This window comes from Rhinatrema bivittatum, chromosome 15 (genome assembly GCF_901001135.1).
Source record: "Rhinatrema bivittatum chromosome 15, aRhiBiv1.1, whole genome shotgun sequence".
Lineage (NCBI taxonomy): Eukaryota > Metazoa > Chordata > Amphibia > Gymnophiona > Rhinatrematidae > Rhinatrema > Rhinatrema bivittatum.
This window is the reverse complement of record NC_042629.1, coordinates 28,741,361-28,756,654: the sequence shown is the minus strand read 5'-3', so window position 1 is coordinate 28,756,654 and position 15,294 is coordinate 28,741,361. Positions and strand designations below refer to the sequence as shown.

The 15,294-nt window shown below is 46.2% G+C and overlaps 1 protein-coding gene across 2 annotated transcripts in view; it reads right to left on the bottom strand.

Moving 5' to 3' along the window:
* The window catches only part of LOC115076798 (OX-2 membrane glycoprotein-like), a 43,054-nt gene extending 29,590 nt beyond the window's left edge, over nucleotides 1-13,464 (bottom strand). The window contains exons 1-2 of one of the 2 annotated variants that reach the window (XM_029578693.1): nucleotides 13,301-13,464; nucleotides 13,030-13,209 (exon numbers count right to left, since the gene is read on the bottom strand). The gene's annotated coding sequence lies outside the window, so the exon portion shown is untranslated. Of the gene's footprint in view, nucleotides 1-13,029 lie in introns of both variants that reach the window. The other variant, XM_029578692.1, reaches the window with a different exon arrangement.
* Nucleotides 13,465-15,294: the final 1,830 nt, after the last annotated feature.

The window sequence follows — 15,294 nt, the reverse complement described above, 5'->3', positions numbered from 1 at the left end:
CTGGCAGCAGGGAAGGGGACTCAGCGTCCCCCGCGGCTCCACTCTTGGGGCTGTTTTCCTTTCCTGTGTGTTCTTGCTGAATGAAATTTTAAAATGTTATATTGACAGGGCAATTGCAGGGAAATGGTGGGGGTTTCTCCGGTGCTTTTTTTTTTAAAAGTATTTCGGTGATGTTTTTCTTGTGACAATTGTATTTGTAATGAGGGAGATTTGCTGTTCTTTGTGGATGGATTGTTAGGTTTGAGCAGTATAGTGGCTTTTTTTTTTTTTAGTATATCAGTCTGAACTGTAGGTAAGACCAAATTAAGACCCCCACCCTGGGGAGGAGAGAGTTTGGGACTCAGCGCAGAGACCTAACTTTACCATTTTGAAGGGGGCTTTCCGCTCACTTGGGACCTGAACGTATCTAAGCCCTGGAGGGTGAGCGTTTCCCTTGCCCTGGCACAGATGGGGGAGGGGACCGTATTCCATCTGTTTATGTTTTTGAGCTCTCATCCAGAGGCTCCTGTGTGGTTATCGGCACTCACATCTTTACGGGAGAAAAATAACTTATACCTCTCCCAGGTAAGAACATAAGAACATGCCATACTGGGTCAGACCAAGGGTCCATCAAGCCCAGCATCCTGTTTCCAACAGTGGCCAATCCAGGCCATAAGAACCTGGCAATTACCCCAAACCTAAGTCTATTCCATGTTACCATTGCTAGTAATAGCAGTGGCTATTTTCTAAGTCAACCTAAATGGTTGTACAATGCTACCCACTGTTACTCAATGTCACTCAAAGCTTCCAATATCACTCAATGTTACTCATTGTTACCTAATGTTAATTAGCCCCATGAATTTTTAATGTAAATCATTGTTACAAGTGTAAACCGGACTGAAGGATGACTCCAAACTTCAGTATAAAAAAACATTCAAATAAATAAAATAAGTCAACTTAATTAATAGCAGGTAAGGGACTTCTCCAAGAACTTATCCAATCCTTTTTTAAACACAGCTATACTAACTGCACTAACCACATCCTCTGGCAACAAATTCCAGAGTTTAATTGTGCGTTGAGTGAAAAAGAACTTTCTCAGGTTAGTTTTAAATGTGCCACATGCTAACTTCATGGAGTGCCCCCTAGTCTTTCAATTATCTGAAAGTGTAAATAACTGATTCACATCTACCCGTTCTAGACCTCTCATGATCTTAAACACCTCTATGATATCCCCCCTCAGTCGTCTCTTCTCCAAGCTGAAAAGTCCTAACCTCTTTAGTCTTTCCTCATAGGGGAGCTGTTCCATTCCCTTTATCATTTTGGTTGCCCTTCTCTGTACCTTTCTCCATCGCAATTATATCTTTTATGCGATGCGGTGACCAGAATTGAACACAGTATTCAAGGTGCGGTCTTACCATGGAGCGATACAGAGACATTATGACATTTTCCGTTTTATTCACCATTCCCTTCCTAATAATTCCCAACATTCTGTTTGCTTTTTTGACTGCCACAGCACACTGTACCAACGATTTCAATGTGTTATCCACTATGACGCCGAGATCTCTTTTTTGGGTGGTAGCACCTAATATGGAACCTAACATTGTGTAATTATAGCATGGGTTATTTTTCCCTATATGCATCACCTTGCACTTATCCACATTAAATTTCATCTGCCATTTTGATGCCCAATTTTCCAGTCTCACAAGATCATCTGCAATTTATCACAATCTGCTTGTGATTTAACTACTTTGAACAATTTTGTATCATCTGCAAATTTGATTACCTCACTCGTCGTATTTCTTTCCAGATCATTTATAAATATATTGAAAAATAAGGGTCCCATTACAGATCCCTGAGATACTCCACTGCCCACTCCCTTCCACTGAGAAAATTGTCCATTTAATCCTATTCTCTGTTTCCTGTCTTTTAGCCAGTTTGTAATCCACGAAAGGATATCGCCACCTATCCCATGACTTTTTACTTTTCCTAGAAGCCTCTCATGAGGAACTTTGTCAAATGCCTTCTGAAAATCCAAGTACACTACATCTACCGGTTCACCTTTATCCACATGTTTATTAACTCCTTCAAAAAAGTGAAGCAGATTTGTGAGGCAAGACTTGCAGACTTGCCTTATTTATTTAAAACTTTTCTATACCGACATTCATAGGAATATCACATCAGTTTACAGTGAACAGGGGAAACAGTTAACTTTTGGAAAAGGAATTAGAAAGTTACATGGAACAAGGGAGAACTGGAACTTGGGTGTAAGAGGAATAGAAAGAAGAGTAGAGTAAAATAATAGTGAATTTACAATTAGAGGCATATACTTAAGGAAAATTGGATCGGGTTATGAGGAGGGGGGAAAGGGTGGACCTAATCATAGAGTGGCCACTATAGTTGGGGGGATAATAGGTAAGGGACAATATACAGAGTATAGAGTGGCTGAGAATTGGATGAGGAGAGGTTATGAAAAAGCTTGTGAAAATAGCCACGTTTTTAGTTTTTTCTTGAAGGTCCAGGTACAATGTTCTTGGCGTAGACCTGGGGGCATTGAATTCCATAAGGATGGTCCGGCAATGGACAGCGCCCGTTCGTTCATGGCTATGTGTTGGGTGAGTTTGGCGGAGGGAATCTAAAGAGTTCCTTTATAAGCTGTTCTGGTAGGTCTGTTCGATGCCTGGTAGTGCAAGGAGTCTTCTTGCCATTGGATGCTTGGGTTGTGCAGGGTTTTATGGATTATAGAAAGACTCTTGTGGAGGACTCTAAAGCGAATAGGGAGCCAGTGGAGGTCCCTCAGTATGGATGTAATGTGGTCCATTCTGTGGGTCTTGGTGAGGATTCTGGCCACAGCGTTTTGAAGCATGTGGAGAGGTTTGGTTGTGGTTGCAGGGAGGTCCAGGAGGAGTGTATTGCAATAGTCGATTTTGGAGAAAAGTATGGCTTGGAGGACTGTGCAAAAGTCATTGACATGGAGTAGGGGCCTTAATGCTTTAAATACATTTATAGAAGCCATCCTTCATGGTGGTGCTGATGTACTTTTTCAGGTACAGATGGTTGTCTAATGTGACTCCAAGGTCTCTGACCTGTTGGGCACTATTTGCTGGCGGGTCTAGCTGGGCAAGGTTGTGGTGGTCAGGTGAGATGATTAGGAGTTCTGTTTTGGCTGTGTTGAGGGCAAGGTTGAGGCTTGTGAGGAGGTGGTTAATTGAGGAGAGGCAGTTATCCCAGATCTTGAGGGATTTGGGGATATTATCTGTGATGGGGATAAGGATTTGGACATCATCTGCATAGATATAGTGGGTTAGACCTAGGTCAGCGAGGAGTTGGCGTAGGGGGTCATAGATAAATATTGAATAGTGTAGGTGAGAGAGAGGAGCCTTGGGGGACACCTTGAGTTATGTTTATGGAGATGGATTCTTTGTTGCCTATTCTGACCTTGTAGAGTCTGTTTTTGAGGTAGGATTCGAACCAGCTGTGGGCAGCTCCTGTGATGCCTATTTCTGAGAGCCAGTTTAGTAGAATGTTATGGCTGATTGTGTCGAATGCTGAAGATATGTCAAGTAATGCAAGCATGAAAGATTGGCCCTTATCTAGACCTTTGAGGAGGGTATCTGTGAGTGAAATTAGGAGTGTTTCGGTATTGAAGAATTTATGGAAGCCGAATTGGGATGGGAACAGGAGGTTGTTTATGTATCCATAAACAGAATGATCTCTACCCTATTCCCATCTGTGCTCTTACCAACCAGCAATGGTCCTTTCCAAGGTCTTCTTTAGTGAACACCGAAATGAAGTGTTTGTTTAAAGGTTCTGCTTTTCCTTCATCTTTCTCCACACAATGACCCTTTTTCCTTTCAATCTTACAATACCACCTCTGGCCTTCTTCATTTTTGTGATATAGCTGAAAAATCCTAACCCTTAACCCTTGGTCAAGAGACTTCCACAGTGGAGTGGAAGCCTCTGGACAATGGATGCTGTCCCTCATTTCCTTGGGTGTTGCCAGCCCAGCGTCCTGGGTCTAGAGACTTCCACAGAGGAAGTGTATGGACCCAGGATGCTGGGCTGGCAACCCCTGTGAAACCCCCAGGCCATGGACAGCAAGGAAGGCTCCTGACCAAGGACTCTAGCAATAGAGGGCTGGCGTCCTTAGGTCCAGAGACTTCCTCTCAACTGAGAAGTGGAAGCGTCTGCAGCAAAGGTACTGTCCTTAGCGTGGTTGAGCATGGGCGATGAAGAATGAGACCAATGAAAAACATGGATGTTGTTGAAAAAAGTGAAATTTATTAAAACTGCCGTAACTAGGCAAATTATTAAAAACCATAAAATTCATTAAACAGGGTCATTGCAACCTTTTTACCTGCTGGCATATTCATCTTCCATGGGGTTGGTGCTGATCTCCAAAATAGTCTGCTATTACCTTACGCAGACCTCATAGCTCCCTGCTGTGCCATCTCCATCCGCAGCAGGAACAAACATTTCCTGCCCTGGTGCCAGGTCTGGATGCAGGTCTTGAGGGATAGCCTGTCAGAGGGCAATATTCTGCACCATACGGCTACAATATCCAGCCACGTTTTTACGGTGAATACTGCAAACTCTTTCCCCCTTAGGGAAAAGCATGTACAGTGTCAGCAGCGCGCACCCCTTTCCCCCGCTGAGAACCCGAGGAAGTGTTTAAAGGGTCTTTTTCCATGGGTAAGCACAAATGTATCCAAGGAAAATCACTTTGAAAATTGTCCCAAGGGGGCAGTTTTTAAAAAACACTGTTCACTTGATTACAAGGTCTGCAGGCACTTTTTTTTTTTTTTTTTTATTTATTGCATTTCTAATATTTTACAATACCATTGGATACAGAGGAAAAGAATATATTCTCAGGAATTTAAATTCAATACATATTTTCCCCACATACTATCCACAACAAGGATAATAAAAGAAAATTAGAGAACATTGACATTTAAGTAACCGCATTGGAGCATAAATAAAGTATATTCAAATACAATCTAAACCCCTTATACTCCCTCTTATTATCTCTGATAATCCCTTAATCACAGCCCTTAGGGGTGAGCATCTAGAAATGCTCTTAATTGGTCTGGGTAGTTAAAAACATATGAATTTTGTTGATATTTTATATAGCATTTGCAAGGGTAGTGTAATGAAAACTGTGCACTTCTATCTTGCACTTCCTTCCGGAGTGCTATAAAATTTTTTCTTCTTAATTGCGTTGTTCGTACAACGTCTGGGAAGATTCTGATAGGCGCACCATAAAATTCTTCTTTTTGTTGTTTGAAATGCTGCAGGCACTTTTCAAAAGGAAAGTACAAGCATAAGTTTCCTTTTGAAGATTGCGCCATGAAAAAGCACCCTGAGATTGGCACCTGTTTTTTTTCTGCAGGCACTCTTTCCCGTCAACATAATATGCCTTTGAGAACGCCTCCTCTCGATACGGGTGAGCAACCCTGCATGTACTTTCAGCTGGGTAAAGGGTGGGAATTTTTCAGACAGCCCTTGTTACCCATGCAAGGGGTTTTTGAAAATCCTCCTCCTTGTCTCTGGTTAAGCAAGACAAAGACCAGAGATGGAATAAGTGCCTGAAGAGGGAACCGGGCTGTAATATGTGCATTGGTGCCCATCCTCCGAGCCTCGCATGCACAGCTCTCATTCCAGGCTGCTTCGGGCACTGCGAAGAGGATCTTACCGCAAGAGGACTCGGGTTACCTAATTGCTGGTTTTCCTGACTGGTTTCGACTGACAGAGTTGTCTGCATCAGGAGGGAAGTTGACTCAGCTTTTATTTCTTGGCAGTTCTTGAAGGACATTTTTACTTTATTTGTTGAAAGCTTCTATAATTTATAGTAACCCTTTCGTTTTCTTTTTTGACCCAGAAGTTGCCTCCTGCTCTTTCCAACTCAAATCAGAGCCAAAGCTTGGAGCTGGCATCTTGAGCTTTCATTTACAACCACCTAGGAACTGTTTCCTCTTGTTGCATTCCCTCCCAACTCACCTAGGCAATGCAGCGGCAATCTTCGGCTGGGGGCCATGCACCAGGGGACCTTATGGAATCCTTTGATCAGGAGCCCTAGATTCGGCCACTAGGTGCTGGCATTGTGCATTGACCGGGGTGCCCTCCCTGCCTCCACAACATCCCCAACCCAGGCCCAGCCAGGGAGCAGAAGACTTCATCTGGGAAACAAATCCAGTTCCCTCCACATGGCCGTGCGCAGCACAGTGGCTGAACCACCAGGCCAGCCCCTGGATGCAGTTCGTTTTCTTTAATTGACTGAAGAGTACTTTAAGCAAACTGAAGTTTTGAAATGCTGTTTGCCAGTCCTTTAGTAGGTGCAGGTTTTTAACTAGGAAAAAATGTATGTCATAGGCTACTAGGCTAGCCTGCTATTTCTAAATTGAGCAAGAAAATGATTCATGGCAGTATAGTGAATTTGTTTGTGCAATTTTTGGAAGTTCATAGCAGGGGGGAAAACAGGAATTTTTGCATGAGACCAATCAAATGCTTTGGAAATCAGCATTGTATGTCCAGAATGCATCCTAAGGGTGTTTAAAAAGCCTGGACCTTCCTAAAGTCTTCCTGTGGGTCACTTTAGCTATCCAAAGTGGTTTTGCTCTGTGTTTGTGGGCTCCTTTCTGTTTTCTTGCCCTGTCCAGTCCAAGTGGGTGGCTCCTGTACCTCCCATGTGCACCACTTGTGAGTTATTCAGCTAAATGGCTTGGACTATTGACCCTGTAGTAAAATGATAGTTAAAGACCAAAATGGTCCTGCTAGTCTTCCCAGCAAGGTTTTTAGAGTTGCAATTGCCATGCCATGCAGGTTATCCCGATGCAGAAATGTTACCCTGTTTCTTAATTTTCATCCTCTAACCATTAAGGATCCTCTGTGCCTATCAGATGCCATTTTTGAAATTTTCATTAATGTACCTGCCCCATCACCCTTTCCGTGAAAAAAATATTTCCTGATGTTCCTGACTATATTCCCTTGGAGTTTCATAATGTATGTTCTTTGTTACCCATCTAGGATTGTATTTGGGTGGACTATACGTTTCTAAATAAGAAAATAAATATTTATCATGACTCCTAATTCTACAGTTTCCTTTCCATCAGAAAAGAACTCCTCTTCCTTGTGGAATATCATCTCCGTGACTGGACTCTGGATGGATCCTGAGAAATTGAACACAATTCTTCACTGGCCCCAGCCGGCAGGACGCAAGGCGCTACAGCGGTTCTTGGGTTTTTCCAATTACTGCCAATTTGTGCATAACTACTCCTAACTGGTGGCGCCACTCATGCCCCTCACTAAGAAGGGGGCTGACCCCCAGGTGTGGAATCAGGAAGCCCTCCAAGCTTTCAACCACCTCAAACAGGAATTTACATGTGATCCTTGTCTTCGCTACCTGGACCCCACCAAGTTGATCATCCTAGAGGTTGACGCCTCCAGCCTTGGAGTAGGAGCGATCTTGCTACCACATGTCCCCCAGGGTGCCCTGGAAACCTGTGCCTTCTTCTCGAGAACATTCTCCCTGGCGGAGAGAAATTGCACTATCGGCGACTGAGAACTGCTAACAGTTAAGTTAGCCCTTGAAGAGTGGCGCTACCTACTGGCAAGCACCCGATATCCAGTAATGATTTACACCAACTATAAAAACCTTGAATACTTGGCACAGGCTCAGCGATTGAATCCCCACCATGCCTGTTGGTCCCTATTCTTTAATTGCTTTGGATTTTGAACTAAGATATCAACCAGCAGACAAGAACCAATGTGTTAACATCCTTACCTGCTCTTTTAAAGGAGCAGAATCTCCTGCCCCCCCGAAGGCCATTATTGATCAGGCTAGGACCTGGTTAATGGCTGCTGTGACCCCACAGCCAGGAAAGACTGTGGTTCCTTCATGTCTTCGAGAAGGGGTGCTAAAATAGGCCCATGATTCATCCATTGCAGGGCATCCAGGCTTCTCTCGGACCTTAAAACTCCTTACCTGTGGCAAGATCTAAAATGGTACATAGACTCATGTCCAACATGTGCCACTAATAAGACTCCCAGAGGTCATCCCTGGAGACTACTTCAGCCATCACTAGCTCCCAAGGAACATTAGATCCACCTGGCTACAGATTTGATCACTGATCTACCATCTTGGTGATAGGTTCCCGAAGGTGGCCCACTTTGAGCTCCCACCCCAGGACTACCATAAGCACTCAAGTTAGCCCAACTCTTCATACAGCATGTCTTTTGCCTACATGGCCTTTCTACTGACATTGTATCTGACCAAGATATTCAGTTCACCATTCATTACTGGAAAAGCTTATGCAAGAAATTTGATATAATGCTGAATTTTTCATCTGCATACCATCCTCAAACTAACGGTCAGACCAAATGGATCAACCAATCATTTAAAGCAGTCCTATGTCAATCAGTGCAGGATAACTGGTCCTCACTTCTCCCGTGGGCGGAGGCTTGCCATAACAACCACATCAACAAGTCCACAGGCTCCTCTCCTTTTTGTTTTTGGTATATGGATGACATCCTTGGATCTCAGTACCACTATCCACTACCGGGGGATGTCCGGTGGTTGATATTAAGGGAGAAAAACTATTACATCTTTGGCATTCATGAAACAATCAGCAGCAAATTCCAAAACACAGGTGGATAAAAACTGTCAGCCTGACCTACAGCTTCAACCGGGGGATTTAACTTGGCTCAGAATCTCAGGTTGTGGGTGCTATCTACTGTCCCTCAAGTTTGCACCACGCTTTGTGGGACCTTTTCCCCGATGTCCGTCATATAGGCCCAGTAGCCTGAAGTTACTCTCCTCATTGCATGTCCATGACTACTTCCCTGTGTTGCTCCCCAAATCTGCTATCCTCTCGTGGCTCTCAAGACCTCTACCCCAAACCAGGGATGTTCCAGAAGAAGAGGATATGCAATATGATCTTGCAGAAATTTTGGATTCAAAGAGATCTCATAAAAACTATAATATCTTGTTGCCTGGAAGGGTTTCAGTCCAGAGGTGAACTCCTGGGAACTGGCTTCCAATCTACAGGCTCCACAGTTACTCCAAGAATTTCACCGATGATTCACTGCTAAGGTACTATTAGGCTCCAGCCACTTTCAGTGCTAAGCCCCTCACCTCTGATTTGAAGCAACTCAGATGTAGCCTCTGGCAGGAAGCTGTTCCAAGGAACTTCCTGTAAACCTGGATGGCTTTTTTAGGTCCCCTAGCTGGGACGTCCTGTGGTGCTGGATGATGTCACATCCTCCAGGGGTAAATAAGGAAATCTTTTGCAACCAGCCAATGCCTTGGTAACAGGTATTCTGAGTAGCCTGTTCCTTAGTGCATGTTGCCAATTCGTGTTTTCTGCCTCTGACCTCCTGGTTTTGATTCTGGTTCTGGACCAGATTTCTGCTTGCTTGCTGTCTGCCTTGACCTAGGACTGTCTTCTGGATTCCGCTTGCCTGCTGCCAGCCCCGACCTCGAATCGCCTTCTGGTTTCTGCTTGCCTGCTGCCTGCCACAACCTTGGACCAACCTTGTGGACCCCGCCCCGACCTGTACTTGGACCCAGACTCTCTTCTGCCGTGCACTGAGAACTGTCTAAGTCCTGCCAACCGTCCACACCAAGGGCTCCACCTGTGGGAACAACAGCTGGGTGAAACCCTCATTAGTTCCTCACAGGCACTTTCGGCCATGGTCAGGGTAGCCACATGGATTCACCCATGCAGTGCATTCCGCTACCTCTCCATACAGGGGTCCACATCGCCAACAGTAGTCTGAAAGGGCTCCCAGAGTGGCGGGAGGGCTCTAACGGGTATATGGCCATTGCTTCAGCTGATGAAGGTTTTATGCGCTTGTACCCCGGGAATGAAAACAGAAGTGCTACTGTAAATGCCACCTGTTAGCTGCTGCAAAATGTGGGAATCACGTGCAAGAGTTGTGCTGCTTGCCCTAGAGCCAGCATTACCTAAGGCTTGCAAGCCGACTGATATTTGGCTGATTTGGTTGGTTTTCATTAAGAGATTCAAACACCACCAAATCACACACCGCAATAAAGACTGTCTGTCAATACATAACAAAAAACCACCTGAATTTCCTTCAGGTGCACAGTCACTATCAATATACCAACCCTTCTTTTAAACTTTGTTTCTTTATTATAATTGACTGGCTTGTCATTACTTCTTCTATTTCACAATTTTTGCTTAACATTATCACTAGAATGTCATCATTCCTAGAGATGTGAATCGTGTGATCGATCGATTTTGGCTGGGGGGGGGGGGAGGGAATCTGATCGTCGCGGTTTTGTTTTTTTAAAAATCGTTTAAATCGAGGGAGGGCGGGAAAACCGGCACACTAAAACCACCCTAAAACCCACCCCGACCCTTTAAAATAAATCCCCCACCCTCCCGAACCCCCCCCCCAAAATGTTTTAAATTACCTGGGGTCCAGTGGGGGGGGGGTCCCGGCGCGATCTCCCGCTCTCGGGCCACGGCTGCGTTAATAGAAATGGCGCTGGCGCTACCTTTGCCCTGTCATACTTGGGCCGTATTGCAAAATGGTGCCGGCCGCATGGCCATCGCCATTTTGCAATACGGCAATACGGCCGGCGCCATTTTGCAATACGGCCCGAGTACGGGAGGTCGCTCCCGGACCCCCGCTGGACTTTTGGCAAGTCTTTTGGGGGTCAGGAGGCCCCCCCAAGCTGGCCAAAAGTCCCTGGGGGTCCAGCGGGGGTCCAGGAGTGATCTCCTGCGCTCATGAAGTCTGGGGGACAGGAACCAAAATGGCACTGGCGCTACCTTTGCCCTGTCATATGACAGGGCAAAGGTAGCGCCAGTGCCATTTCTATTAACGCAGCAGTGGCCCGAGAGTGGAAGATCACACCGGGACCCCCCCACTGGACCCCAGGTAATTTAAAACATTTTGGGGGGGTTCGGGAGGGTGGGGGATTTATTTTAAAGGGTCGGGGTGGGTTTTAGGGATATTTTAGTGTGCCGGTTTTCCCGCCCTCCCCCTTCCCCTCCCCCGATTTTTGACAATAAATTGGGGGAATTCCTATTGTATCGTGCCTCTAACGATTTTTGACTATTTAAAATATATCGGACGATTTTTTAAATCGTCAAAAAACGATTCACATCTCTAATCATTCCCCACTTTTTATCCTACATACATTCTCAAAAATCACTATATTATATGACCTCCCTTTTCACATTCATCACATCACCTCTCCATCCACACTCATCACTACCACACACTCTCACCACCCAATGTCTATGGAAACAGTCTTCAACATACAGCAAACTATACAACATATAGCAAAATGCAGCCCTATATGTTTTATAGATCTTATTGTATCATCTATTACCCCTCCTGTGTCAACCCTAGCACCGCAAGATGTATCTCTGTTGGCCCCACGCAATAAATCACATTCCCAAGCCCCCACAGCCTTTATACAGCAGACTTCAGATGTTTATTCCTTGTTTCACAAATGTAATCTCTTGTAAATGTGCTTGTAGTTATAAATTATTTCTCAATCCACTGTGAATTTCCAATTTTAAACCACCTTGCTTGATCTCTCCCCCAGGGGTCACTTGTTTTGTTCCAATTTCAAATCGGCTCAATGCACACTTGATTTTCTGCCTTATCTTCAGCACGTTTCCTTTATTCTCAGACAGAGCCGTCGCTGGCCGCCATTTTAATCATTAACTTTATTCACTGCTGCGAATTATTGATATTCCAGGAATCACTGGGACTGACGCACACTCTCCCAAGGCCTCCGCCTCCACATGCACTGCTTCCACGTGGGTCAAATATAGCAAAAGCTAGTCTTCAATAACACGCGCTTACATTTTATTTCTGCACAGCTAAGATTGCTTCTGTTCACCCGACGCTGCAGCGTTTCGGCAGCCCACGGCCGCCTGCCGTCCGGACGGCGGCAGGCAATGACGCAGGTGGGAGCCGCTGTGAATGAAGCTTTGGTGATGCCCTGAGGCAGGCGGCCGTGGGCTGCCGAAACGCTGCAGCGTCGGGTGAACAGGAGCAGTCTTAGCTGCGCAGAAATAAAATGTAAGCGCGTGTTACTGAGGACAGAAAGGGTGATGAATGCATGGAATTGCCTCTAAGCAGAGCTGATAAAGCATGAGAGACAGTACAGAGGATCAGTAATTGTGAAGACAAAGAGAAAGTCAGATATCAACTGGGGTTTATGTCACTGTAGCAGGAAGTAAACTACATAGATTATAACAGCAGATAAGGAACGGCTGTTTCTGTGTTTTTCTAATAGTGAAGAGTGGCAATAAAAAAAAAAAAGTTACAATTGTGACAAAGCAGGAGGCAGAGCGTTCAGGTGCACTGGGTTGAGGCTTGCGACTGTCATGGGCTTGAGTGCAGGCTAACCTGTAACAAAGTAAACTCTAAAAACAAAAAAACAAACCAAAAAAAGGATTATAGGGCCAGTGTGCTATAGACCTGACCTTAACTGCGCCCCAGAGCTCCAGCTCAGCACTACCAGACCACCTTCCTTTCTTCAAATATATAAAGCATGTCAGGCTGTGGCTTTGGTCAATGTCTGTAGCGCCCCCTTTAGGCTGAGAGTTGCCCCTCCACACTCTTTTACCAGGAGGTTTCCCTTATGTCAGGAGTATCCAATAACAAGATTCCAATACTTTTAAACCACTGCTTTAAATCATCTGCTCCTATGGCATCGACTTCCCAGGTTTTAGGATAACAGCTCCTTAACCCTTGCTCTGTGTGCTGGTTAGTTTCACTGGTAGGGTTGGCTGATCTTTTATTCCAAGCACAAATAATTGCCATTTAACCTACTGACCAGTTTGCCAGGCCTTAAGCTCAGAAAGAGTCCAGATACTCCTTCAGCTGCTTTTATTTTCAAGCTTTACATGTGCATTTTTTCCATTGAGGCAACTTTCAGCACAGGTAACAAAATCATTCTTCAGTAATTATGGCCCACATTCCAAGATTCAAACACACAAAATAGGGAAAAAAACAGTGCCTCTTCTCAGGTAAATGAGGTTACATCCAGAGAGTAACTGATTTTCTTACCTTTGCTCCTAGGTAACTTCCCTCTATTCAAACACAGCTTTTACTGCATAGGACTCTTCTTCTGCAAGGTTTACACTGGACTTGTAGCTTCAAGCATGCAAATAGATGAAAGCCTAGGGCAGGAATCTGCTAATCAAAGGCAGCCTCTTATACAGGTCCACAGCCACTGCAGAACTACCTCTGTATAAAAACATGAAAATCCAACACAGTAGCTTCCTAGTTTCCTTTTTATTTATCTCATTTCTGTTGTTTTGTGTTTAATCAAACTCACCTGCAAAACCTTTCATTTCCCTTTACTGAGAAATCAGCAGTTCAGAATCTCACTTATCTTAATGGCTGAGTCTGATTAAGGCTGCTTCAGGGTCTGCCTCCATGGCTCTGTCACTGGTTGTTCTCTCACTTCTTCCTCAGCTGACTCCAAGGCTGATTGTCTGGCTGACCAGATACTACTGCAGATACACCTGGACATGCAATCAGTGAGGTGCTGGTGACTCCTCCCAATGCTGAATCATGCCTGCTGGCTGCCTGCCAAAGCTGGGTGGGAGTACCTGGGAAATGTAGTTCCATGTGCAGTCATCTTGCTTTTCCCTTGCTTGTCATCTAATCTGTTGGGATCTCGTAGTTTAAGACACTCATTCCTGCGCAGGGACTAAGACACAGAAAGTTGGCAACTCTACCTGGCATGGGTCTATGGCACCTGCTGTTATGCTCCCCAAGTTGTACATCATGTTGCATCCGTCGGTGCTAGACAGCTTCGCCCCGTTTGGCTCACCTTGTTCACGGCTACTCCCGCTTACCTTGGGAAAATGGCTACCGCCGCATCTACAAGCTGCCCTCTCTGGCATCCCTGGAACGGCTATGGTGCTGCCTCCCGCCATGCTCCTCCCAAGGATCTACTAGGGTGTGTGCGCGCACGCCACCCATGTCTTTATTCCAGCGCAAACCTCGGGGGCGTTCCCCTCTACTGATGTCACGCCATCCAGGTGTATAGCCTGTACTATGTTGCTAGCTCGTTGAGTTAGCAAAGGATTGGTCTCGGCCGGTCTAAGCTACTCTGCTGCTTCCGTGCTGCCGCTGGAAGCTCTCTCTCTGCCCTTCGGGGTAATTGCTAACCTGGGTACCCGCTCCTCGGGGGTCATCGGCTTTATTTCAGGTGCCTTACAGGGATCAGGTACTCGCTCCTCGAGGGCCTGCTCTCCCTGCCTCGGTGCCTGTATCATCTACTTCAACCTGGTGGAATCGCATACTAACAGCAACCATCTAGTGAGTAATCTCTCAGTCTATCTCATCCACAGTACTGCCTTGCTGGGAAACCTACACCGGAATTCCCCTATACCAACGGGGTGAGAAGTGTCCCCTCTGCCAAGGGTCCTGAGACTGCTACATCCAGACTACCTCACTACTGCCACCTCTGGTGGTATACTTCAAGCTGTATAAATAAAGAACTAATTCTGTGTTTGTGCGTCCTGAGTCTAGCCCAGTACTGTGGCTCTCCACGGGGCTCCTCCCAAGAATCCAGGGCCTGTGCAAGGGGATTCGGTGCCCTAGGCACCTTCAGCCTTGTGCCGCCCCCCGTCGTGCTGCCACCAGCCCGCCCCCGGTTGCAGCCCAGACTCTAGGGGCAGGGACCACATGCCGCCACTCCCCCACCCTCCCAACCTCCCCCTCCACCCCAAAAAAAACCTCACAAAGCACCTGGTCCAGCAGGGAGCGATCTGCCGCTCCCAGGTCGTCGGTTGCCACTAACCAAAATGGCGCTGGTGGCCTTTAGCCCCTACCATGTGACAGGGGCTACCGGTGCCATTGGTTGGCTCCTGTCACATGGTAGGGGCTAAAGGCCATCTGCGCCATTTTGGTTAGTGGCAGCTGAAGCTCCGGGAGCGATCTGCCGCTCCCGGGCCCTCTGCTAGACCACCAGGGGGGCGTTGGGAGGATGGCATGACCGGGGGGGGGGAAAGCAGGGTGAAGCAGGGGCTGGGCAGAATTTTGAAGGGGCACTTTTTGCCCTTTCAAAATTCTGCCACCTGAAGTGGCCGCAAGTGGCGGCGGTGGCACCCCCTAAGTCTCGGTGCCCTAGGCAGAGGCCTGGCTCGCCTAGTGGTTCCTCCGGCCCTGTAAGAATCCACCCAAACACCGCTTAACCATAACACATCAGAGCCTGCTGCCAACCTGCATTTGTTTGTGTGGCTTTTAGGTTCCTTTCCCTGCTATCCTAAGCTGATAGAAGGGGAAAGGCATATTTCTTCTCTCTTCCTTCCTGGCTAC